This window comes from Grammomys surdaster, unplaced genomic scaffold, assembly GCF_004785775.1.
Source record: "Grammomys surdaster isolate TR1022 unplaced genomic scaffold, NIH_TR_1.0 125562, whole genome shotgun sequence".
In the NCBI taxonomy this organism is placed as follows: domain Eukaryota; kingdom Metazoa; phylum Chordata; class Mammalia; order Rodentia; family Muridae; genus Grammomys; species Grammomys surdaster.
The window spans coordinates 681,992-693,171 of NW_021620409.1; positions in this window are offsets into that span (position 1 = coordinate 681,992).

The following is an 11,180-nucleotide window of genomic DNA, read 5'->3' on the forward strand; positions in this document are numbered from 1 at the left end:
CTCTCTCTCTCTCTCTCTCTCTCTCTCTCTCTCTCTCTCTCTCTCTCTCTCTCTCCTAGAGATTCTCTCTACAAATGACAATTAAGGTTTTTATGTGGACTATAGCTAGTTAATTGAATTACTGTCTTTGTAGGACTTTAAGAGCATTGATGGGCTGGAGAGATGTCTCAGAGGTTAAGAGGCTCTTCCAGAGGTCCTGAGTTCAATTCCCAGCAACCACATGGTGGCTCACAACCACCTGTAATGGGAAATGATGCCCTCTTCTGGTGTGTCTGAAGACAGCTACAATGTACTCATGTAATAAATCTTGGAAGAAAAAAAAAAGCATTGGTGACCCCCAACTAAACCAGGTCAGAGTAAGAATCCTAGTTGGGGATTGGTAATTTTGTAACATTGTTTTGGTTACATCTTCCTCGTGTGAGACCATATAAGTGGCCAGAAAATGAACACATTTTGTTCTTATTGTAGCCAGTTGGGGTCCTCAGGTGCTACTTGTAAGGACCTGGGAAGAGCCTGTTGTCTCCTTTAGTTTTTTTTCCCTACCAGTTGTGGGATCTGCTGAATAGGTCAGGGTCTTACTGACTGAAGGGTTCTAGCAGGCTCGAGCATAACAAACATGGCTCTGGCAGGCCTTGCCTTTCCTCCCTTCCCTTTGCCTTGCTAAACTGTTAAGATAACATTCCTAAAGCTAGCACCCAAGGTACATTCCCTAAGGTCCAGCTACCAAAGTATTAAGTCCAGCAATGAGAAACCCGCTTTGTTACCCTAATCAACACTCCTGATCAAAATTAACCAACTCATCCTAACATGAGGTTCCCCCTTTCCCTTTATAAACTGCTTATGGGCCACGTCTGTTTCCTCTCCATCCAGAGGCAGTTCTTTGTCCCTTGTCCCTCTGGGGCAAATAAATCTTTGTGCTGAGAATTTGGTCTTGAGGTGTTTCTGATTCCTTTCACTGACTACATGGCTTCCTTTGAAGACAGTAGGACATTCCCTCTGTGGTGACCTTCCCCTCTGCAGAACATATGCTGGTTGGAGTCCAAACTGATGGGTCCATGACTTCTCTGATCAAACTGACAGGTAAGGGTGAGTTGAGGATATTGATCAGTTGATTGAGCACTTGCCTGGTGTACCGACTTGTCTTATGTCAAACTTGTCACAAATTAGAGTCATCGGAGAGGAACGAGCCTCAATTGAGAAAATGCCTCTATAAGACCCACCTGTAGGACATTTTCTTTCTTAGTGATCAATGTGGGAGGGCCTAGCCCATTGTGAGTGGAGCCATTCCTGGGACAATGGTCCTGAATTCGAAAGAAAGCAGGCTGAGCAAACCATGAGGAGCATGCCAGTAAGCAGCACCCATCATGGCCTCTGCATCAGCTCCAGCCTCCAGGTTCTTGTCATGTTTGAGTTCCTGTCCTGATTTCCTTCAGTGATGGACTAAAATGTAGAAGTATCGTGCTTTGTCACATTAATAGAAACCCAGACTAAGATACCTAGCATGCACAAAGCCGTGGGTCCCTCCCATCCCCAGCACCACATAAAACCAGGTATGGTGGTGACATACAGCTGTAATCTCAGTACTCAAGAGAAGGGGGCAGGAGGATTAGAAATTCAAGGTCAGCCTGGGTTACCTGAGACTATCTCAGAAAAAAAAAAAAGATGACAAGTGCTTCTGAGCTGCTTGACCTTTCCAGAGTTATCCATCTTCTGGACCTCTAAGACCTAGTAGACCCAGGGCCAAAGTCCTGGCTGAGCTCAGGGAGAAACAGTGGCCTGGGAAGGTTTAAAGCAACTTTGATGAAACACAGTTCCAAGCACAGCTGGATAAAAATCACCAACTCGGTTTGAATGAGAATGGCCCCCATAGGCTCATGGATTTGAATGCTTAGTCACCAGGAAGTGGCACTACTTGAAAAGGATTAGGAGGTGTGACCTTGTTGGAGAAAGTGTGTCACTGAGTGTGCACTTGGAGGGTTCAAAAGTCCATGCCGAGCCTACCCATGAGGATGTAGCTCTTAGCTACTTCTCCAGCACCAGCATTGTGGACTCCCAAGCTCCCCTCCATGATATAATGAACTAAACTCCTAAAACTGTAAGCAAGCCTCCCGTTAAATGCTTTCTTTTATAAGAGCTACCTTGGTCATGTTGTCTCTTCACAGCAATAGGACATTGGCTAAGACACACAGCACTGGGCCTACTCTCTTCGAACCAACCCTACTTCCCCTGTTAAGCAGAAAAACACAAGACTTGAAATCTATTCTGCATCAAAAAGTAACGTTAGGTTTTACTTCCCTTTCTCTACTGCCCCCAGGCCTGGGAGTAGACTTCCTGAGCACAATTCTCCTTTTGACCCAGGCTCCACACATTCCCTGATGTGAGCAGGTAGAAACAGAAGAGGCTGGAGGGGAGATGGGTGATCTGTTTGCCGGGACTACCATCCCTGCAAAGTGAGGAACTTCCTTAGTTGAAGCACTCTCTACACACCAAAACTTGCTTAGCACCTCAGTAAAGGAAAAGGCTCCTGCCGAATAGACAGGCTGAGCTCTGGAGGTGTATGCGTTTCTAATTTTTTCTTCCTTGATCCACCACATCGTGAGACCCTCACATAGACATTATTATATGGTGCACAGAACATCCCCAGGACGGTTTTGTCGCAGATCAGACCCAGGAGGTACCGGGTGCCCGTGCCTTAACCGCACAAACAGGGTGGGGCTCCATCTGTCGTCAATTTTGTGCTTCAAGCGCCACCTGGTGGTGATATGCTGTAAGAGTCCACGTCTCATGGACAAGGCTTGAGCGGAGTACCTACATTTCCTGGTTTGTTTATATAAACTCTGTGTATTGTGTATATAAACTCTGGCGGGAAGCACAGGGTCGGATTTGGTATTCGATATCAGCACACTCTGGAAGATGGAAGGGGAAACAGGATTTGTTGAAGCCTTCTTCTGCACTTATTTTCAAAAGCTACTATCAGTCGGGTAGTGCTCTTGTCCTTGGATGGACCTATAGCTTTATTATAGTCAGGAGTCAAACTGCCTAATTGAATGCCAGCCCCATTCCTTATTAGTGGCAGAAACCCAGCAGAATATACTTGCACGTTTTGTTATAGATGTCTTAATTATACATATATATATATATATATATATATATACACATATACACATATACACACACACACACACGTTTGTCTGAGTAGCACGTGTGTGCCTGGTACCTGCGGAGGCCAGGAGAAGGCGTCATTCCCCTGGAACTGGAGTTACTTGAAGTTGTGAGCGTCGGCTCCAGACTCAGTCTTCTTTGTGTGGTTTAGAATTTCTTGTACCCCAAGGCGCCTTGGAACCTGCTAGGTAGCTGAGGCTGTTCTTGAATTCCCGATCCTCTGGCTTCAGCCTTTCAAGTGCAGGGATTACAAGTGTGAACCGCCACCATCAACCACGTTTTTATTTTTATTTTTTTTATTATTTATTTATTTATTTGAGACAGGGTTTCTCTGTGTAGCCCTGGCTGTCCTGGAACTCACTCTGTAGACCAGGCTGGCCTCGAACTCAGAAATCTGCCTGCCTTTGCCTCCCAAGTGCTGGGATTAAAGACGTGCACCACCACTGCCCAGCCAACCACGTTTTTAAAAGCAAGCGTGCCTGTGTGTGCTCGTGCATGAGTATGCATGTCTAGAATAACAGGTGATTGTGAGCTGCATGAACAGTGTTGCTAAAACTCCTCTGGGGGAGACATACATTCTACAGTTCCAAAGACAAACTAAGCTACAAGTCCACCAAAGTTCACCCGGGAACCAGTGAACTAACTACTAGGCTTACTTACAGAGCAGCTAGTAAGAACGACGAGCAGGAGCACAGGTGACCTTAAAGCAGCCACCCTAGAAGCTCTGCACCCAGGAGGGAGGATGGCTTCTACAGATGCATAGAGAAGGTCCCTTCCCCTCAGCCTTTCCCACTTAGATTCTCTAGCCCCTCCCCCAAGAACCATGAGCCCATGGCAATTAGGGCAGAATTGCGTGCAGTTGGTTGGCAGGACTGGCTGGATCCTCAGGTGAGGGTCTCCTGACCTTCCTGCCTTTTAGGAGGGATGGAAATGGAAAAGGCTCAGCTGTGATGAGCTTCTGTGAGCAGGCCCTGAGGAACTCCTGGGTGGCAGTTTAGCTTGGAGCACAGTCCTGCACAAAACCTCTGCCTCTTCTTCCGGCTCTTATGTTCTATCCTCTCTTCTACAAGGCTCTCTGAATCTGAGAGCCGTGGCGCAGATTTCTGACCATTCTTTAAGTCCAGTGAGGTACCAAACCCTTGTGCCTTTTCTTCGTTTCTCTTAGCTCCAGAAGGTGTCTGATGGAAAGTCTCAGGGGTATGCTATCTCAAACACAAATGAACAGAAATGGGGGAAAGTATGAAAAATAGAAAAAATATAATTTGCCAGTCTGGTCTACAGAGTGAGTTCCAGGACAGCCAGGGCTACACAGAGAAACCCTGTCTGGAAAAACCAAAATAATAATAATAATAATAATAATTTAATAATTTAAATAATACCATAGCCTGTGGCTGGAAGCACACATGTGGAGAGCATCTGATCTAGTGTGCCCTTGAACCAAGAGATGGCAGTTGCTTCTCCACTGGAGCCTATGACTTCTTCCAAATACAGGTTTTTTTTCTAAGTTCCCAATACTAGAGGAGTCTTTCCTTCATGAAACAGCCTTACATCCAATCAGAAAGCAGGTTCTATCTATACCTACTTAGGCTACGATTACATCCAATCAAAAAGCAGGTTGTATCTGTAACCACTTGTGCAACTATCGCCCTTGCTGCCACATCCATCCTGAAGCAAGCAGTTTCCACAGATACACAGGAATTTTGGACTTAATTCTCCCCAGCGTCTCCACTAGCACCTTCTGTCACTTATAGGAGCTAGTGGGCAGGAAGGAGACAGGTAGTTCCTGCCCAACCCTAGCTTTATTTCAGTCCTGTCCCTGAAGCGTGTGACAGCAGCAGCAGGTTACCTCTGCCACCAATGACCTGTGAGTGATCTTTGTTTCAGGGGCTGTTAGGCCCTCTTCGGCCAACAACTCTTGGAGATGACCCAATGGCACCAGGGCTCCCAACCAGCAAGCTTCTGGCTTCTGGGAGCATCTAATTCTACTCTCACAAGATACCCTTGTTCACTCTTTCGCCTCCACGGGCCCTGGATGTGGCAGAGTTTCCTGATCACCTTGGTTGAGTGTCGCTTGGGTCTTAGACAAACATAAAGCTCTCGAGAACTCTGCAGCAGCAACTGGCTTCTGAATGCTTTGCGAATTACTCCCTCATGCTTGATTAAAAGGCGCCCCCATGCCTCTTAAATGAGTCTCTAAATCTGTAAAACACTCAAAGGTTACCATTATGCCATCTGTATAGAACAGAACTTTTCTATAGGTCAGGGGTTCTCAACTGGTGGGTCTCAACCCCTCCAGGGGGTTAAAAGACCTTTTCACAGGATTCGACTGTGACTGTCAGAAAACATAGGTATTTACATTACAATTCATAACAGTAGTAGCAAGATGATTTTATGGTGGGGGGGTCACCAAAACTTGGGGAACTGTATTAAAGGGTGGAAACATCAGGAAGGTTGAGAACCACCACTACAGAAGGATCTGAGGAACAGCGATACATAGTTCCAAACCACCACCCCATAATGACTAGAGGGACTGTGGAGATAACCTGGTAAAGTACTGAGAAAATCCATTACTGTCTGTTCTGAGAAAGGGTCAGATGTTGGAAGATGTTCACAACTAAGGAGACACTAAAGTCAGACACAAGTGAAGTCCATTGCAAGGTGTGGTGGTGTGCACACCTTTGTTCCCAGCACTAGGGAGTCATGGGGGGGGCAGATCTATGAGTTTGAGGCTAGCCTGGACTATAGAGCAAGTTCCCAGACAGCCAGGACTACACAGAGAAACCCTGTATGTGTTGTTTTCTCACAGGTCTGTGTTGGGGACAATTACATAAATGGGAGACACTAACAGAACTCCCCACACCCTTTAGTCGACCTCTGAGCCATTATGTGCTCATGCCTCCCTGAATTTCCTCACCCCTGATGAACTTAGTGGGGCTAGCTCACACTGCTTACCGAGGGTGGGGATGAGGTCTGTCTTAGGTAGGATTTTACTGCTGTTAACAGACACCATGACCAAGGCAACTCTTATAAGGACAACATTTAATTGGGGCTGCCTTACAGGTTCAGTCCATTATCATCAAGGCGGGAGCATGGCAGCATCCAGGCAGGCATGGGGCAGGAGGAGCTGAGAATCCTACATCTTCATCTGAAGTCTGCTAGGAGAATACTGACTTCCAGGCAGCTAGGACTATGGTATTAAACTCCACCCCACAGTGACACAACTACTCCAACAAGGCCACACCTCCTAATAGTGTCACTCCCTGGGCTGAACATATTCAAACCACCACAAGGTCCTTCTCCCTCTGCAGCACCTGCTGCTCAGGATGGGTCTTTGGGTTGGAAAAGCTCTGAGTTGTCACTATGGCTATAGCTGCAGCTAGTGCCTCTCGGCCCACCACACCTGTCTTTCTGGGGGATGCCCTTGTTGGGGAACCCAACTATATACCTGGCATATCTTTTTGCAGGAGAGAAATGTACCCTGGTTAGTCTGGGTTAGAGCTGCATGCCCCAGGACAAGCTTGTTCTTCTGCACCTGTACAGTTTTATCACCAGTGCCTTCTGTGAATGGAGTCTCAGACTTTGCAGCCTTCCATTTGCCGCTTAGTAACATGGACTCGGTGCAAATCTTATCACATTTGCCTTCAAGTAACCTAGATGGACTTCTTCCTCTGACTTCTAGTGTGCTCTCCTCTTTTATGGACACCTTTAAATGCAGGTCTAAGTTACTTAAATCCTCTAAAGCAGAGGTTCTCAACCCGTACGTAGGTCATGACTCCTTTAAGAAGGGGGTGGGAGGATGATGAAGTGACCTTTTCACAGGGGCCACATATCATTTATCCTGGATATCAGATATTTACGATTCGTAACAGTAGTAAAGTTACGGTTATGAAGTAGCAATGAAAAGAATTTAGGTCAGAGGTTAGGGATCACCACAACATGAGGCACTATATTAAAGGATCACAGCACAGGAAGGGTGAGAACCATGGGTCTAGAGCCTTGTCTACTTTGTAAAGATCCTGTGACATAAAGGGCTGGGCAAGGCTTGCTTAGGTTCCATGCCAGCCTCGTGGCCCTCATGTAATCCAGCTCTTCCTCAAATCTCTGGTGCACACTTGTTGTCTCGGGGTTTCTATTGCTGTGACCAAAAGCAACTTGGGAGGAATGGGTTTATTTAGCTTCCAACACTTCCACATCACTGTTCATCACAAAAGGAAGTCAGGATAGGAACTCAAGCAGGGCACAGAACCTGGAGGCAGGAGCTGATGCAGAGGCCATGGAGGGGTGCTGCTTACTGGCTTGCCTCCCATGGCTTGCTCAGCCTGTTTTTCTTATAGAACCCAGGACCACTAGCCTAAGGATGGCACTGCCCACAAGGGGCTGGGCCCTCCCCATCAATCACTAATTAAGAAAATGCCTTACATGCTTGTTTATGGCCTGATCTTATGGAGGCACATTCTCAAATGAGGCTCCCTCCTTTTAGAGAACTCTAGCTTGTGTCAAGTTGACATAAAACCAGCACACCTCACCCATCCTCTCAGTGCCATGGACTGCTTTGCTTTGCTTCCTTGATACTGAGTTCCCTCCCTCAGAAGTGACTGTCCTGTCTCTATTGTTCTCCAGCCCTTGAGATCCATGGGGGTCTCCACTGCTGATGATCCGTGTCTCCGATGGCTCCTAAGAGACAGGCGATAGCTGGATAGCTTGTCTCAGGGACAGATACATGCTGCACAGTTTCTCTGCTCCCACCGTACGAGACTGATCCTGTTTGTCCCATGAGCCATGAGAGATTTTTTTTTCTTTTTTTTTTTTTTTAAAGATTTATTTAGGGCTGGAGAAATGGCTCAGCGGTTAAGAGCACTGGTTGCTCTTCCAGGGTTCCTGAGTTCAATTCCCAGCAACCACATGGTGGATCACAACCATCTGTAATGAAATCTGATACTCTCTTCTGGCCTGTGGATGTATATGCAACAGAGCACTCATACATTAAATAAATACACTTTTAAAAAAAAAAAAAAAAAAAAAAAGATTTATTTATTTATTATGAATACACTGTAGCTGTCTTCAGACACACCAGAAGAGGGCGTCAGATCTCATTACAGATGGTTGTGAGCCACCATGTGGTTGCTGGGATTTGAACTCAGGACCTCTGGAAGTGCAGTCACTGCTCTTAACCACTGAGCCATCTCTCCAGCCCCAACCATGAGAGATTTTTAACCTTACTTGCTTAAAGCTTTTCCCCAATTCCAGAAATCCCAGTGTTGAATGCTGATTACCATGGTCTCCTGCACCAGAGTGCTGCCGAGACCCTGTGTGCATTCTGTATCATGGGTTTTACCTTGCTCTGTAACAAAGGTTGGACCGGAGGAGAGTCAGGGGTTTCTGTGTTGCTCTTTCTCATTCCCTAATTTCTCCAATGGCCTCCAGAGAGAGGGTTTGTTGAAACAGATTTGATGTGGGGTTTTTTTTAACCCTTGACCTCCCAGCTATGAGAACGGACAAGCCAACATCTCCATCTCATCCTCTCCTTCATCCACTTTCCCTGCCAACTCAAAGGCTGGCATGGCGGAAGCCTTGTGTGTGTCCAATTCCTTCCTTAAATAAATGGACTGTCTCACTCTGAACTTGACTCTACAAGTTAGTTATTTTCCTTTTCTTTTTGTGGTTGTTATGGCTGTTTGAAGGTTTCACTGTGTACCCTGGCTGGCTTCAAACTCATAGAGATCCACCTACCCCTACTTCCTAAGTGCTGGGATTAAAAGTCTGTGTCACCACGTGTGGCCCAGAACTTATTTCCTATTACCCTCATCAGCGTTCCAGTAACCTCTGCAGCCATTTCTGGTGCCATAGTCTCTGGTGTGCTACTCTCTCAGGGCATGTTCATACTCAGGTGGTAGACTTCACTCCCCAAGCAGTCATGCTGCTCGTACCACACAGAAGCCAGCAGGGATTCCCCTCCAGATGCCCTACCTTCAAGTGTCCGCAAGAAACCACAGTTACATATGTCAGTATCCTCCACAAACGCTATAGAAGCAGGCTGCCATGTCAAAATTCCCTATGCAATGGGTCTACCTTCAGACAGTGACACTTCAGCTGTTTGGCTCACACTGTGCCAAGTGTTGGAAAGATTCCTTCCCTGGGGGAGGTATACATGGTGTCTACTCCTCATTCTACAGTTCCAAAGACAAACTAAACTACAAGTCCACCAAAGTTCACCCGGGAACCAGTGAACTAACTACTAGGCTTACTTACAGAGCAGCGAGTGAGAGTGACCTTAAAGCAGCCACCCTGGAAGCTCTGCACCCAGGAGGGAGGATGGCTTCTCCAGATGCATAGAGAAGGTTCCTTCCCCTCAGCCTTTCACACTTAGATTCTCTAGCCCCTCTCCCAAGAACCATGAGCCCGAGGCAATTAGGGCAGAATTGCGTGCAGTTGGTTGGCAGGACTGGCTGGATCCTCAGGTGAGGGTCTTGTAACCTTCCTGCCTTCTAGGAGGGATGGAAATGGTCGACAGGCCCAGCTGTGACGAGCTTCTGTGAGCAGGCCCCCAAATAACGCTTGAAGATGGAGGTTGTTTTGTTCCTGTACAAGAACAGAAGTAGGCACGCATTGTCAGGTCTCAAACTCAGGACAAACAGGCTGAGGTGCCTGTTAACACAGCAAAGGGGACTCAGACCATTGGTCTCCCTCAGGACTTCTGTGACAGGGTCATCCTGGCTGGTGTACCCTGCCACCTACCTCAAACTCTTCATCCCAGAGGCTGGCCCGTTCTTCCCCCAGCTTTTCCGATGCCTATATAATGCAGCCATTTTGGCTATGCTGGTCTCTATCTCTTGCCCTCTTGACAACTTGATCTGAGGCTCCTCTCTTAGCTCTCCTCTGTCTCGATCAGAACAGCTACCCCACAAAAGGGTAGATCAGATCAGCACCCTACAAAACCTCCTCCCCAAGCTCTTCAGCCTGAAGTTGCCCCATAGACGGTGTAGGGTCATTAGACCCCTCCACATGAGATTCCAGCAATTCACCTCCTCCTGTGCCAGCCTGCCCAGTTTCATAGGCTCTCAGGAAATGCTCGAGTATATAAGGCATGGGTCTGGAAAAACCCATATGCGCACCTTTGGGGAAATCATCATACATGCTGAAGTGACACTTTGGCTCATAGGCTGTTTGGGTGCCACTCACACTCCTTAAAGTAAAAGCTAAAGAACTCAGTGGTTTAACAGGTTAGTTTCAAATGTTTCATTACTATGGTTTGTTGTTCATACCCCAGCTGAGGTGAATAGGGGTTGTCCACCTTTTCTCAAGAAGAGTTCACATAAGTATGGTTTCTTGTGGTTTTGAGACAGGGTCTTATGTAGCCCTGACTGGGTTTGAACTTAAGTAGCCAAGGTTGACCTTGTATTTTTTTTAAATGCTATTTATTTACTTTTAGTTATATAAGTACACTGTAGTTGTCTTCAGACTCACACCAGAAGAGTGTATCAGATTCCATTACAGACAGCTGCAAGCTACTATGTGGTTGCTGGGAATTCAACTCAGGACCTCTGGAAGAGCAGTCGGTGCTCTTAACCACTGAGCCATCTCTCCAGCCCTTGACCTTGTATTCTTTCTTGTTAATTTATTTTGTGGCTATTTGTGTGTTCTTGAGTACATACATGTCTGTGTACCACTTGTCTACAGAACCTACTAAAGTTGGAAGAGGTTATAGGAACCCCTGGAACTGGAGTTACAGACTGCTGTGAGCAGTCCTGTGGGTCTTGGAAATCAAAACTTATCCTCTGGAAAAGTAATCTAACCAGTGCACTTAACCACTGAGCCATTTCTCCAGTTCTCTTCTTTTCCTCCTTCTCCTCTTCCTCCTCTCCCTCTTCTTCCTCTTCTTCCTCTTCCTCCTTCTCCTCCTTTTCTCGAGACAGGGTCTCTCTGTATAGCCCTGGTTGTCCTGGAACTAGCACTGTAGACCAGGCTGTAGACCTCAAACCTACAGAGATCCTCCTGCCTCCGGAGTGCTAGGATTAAAG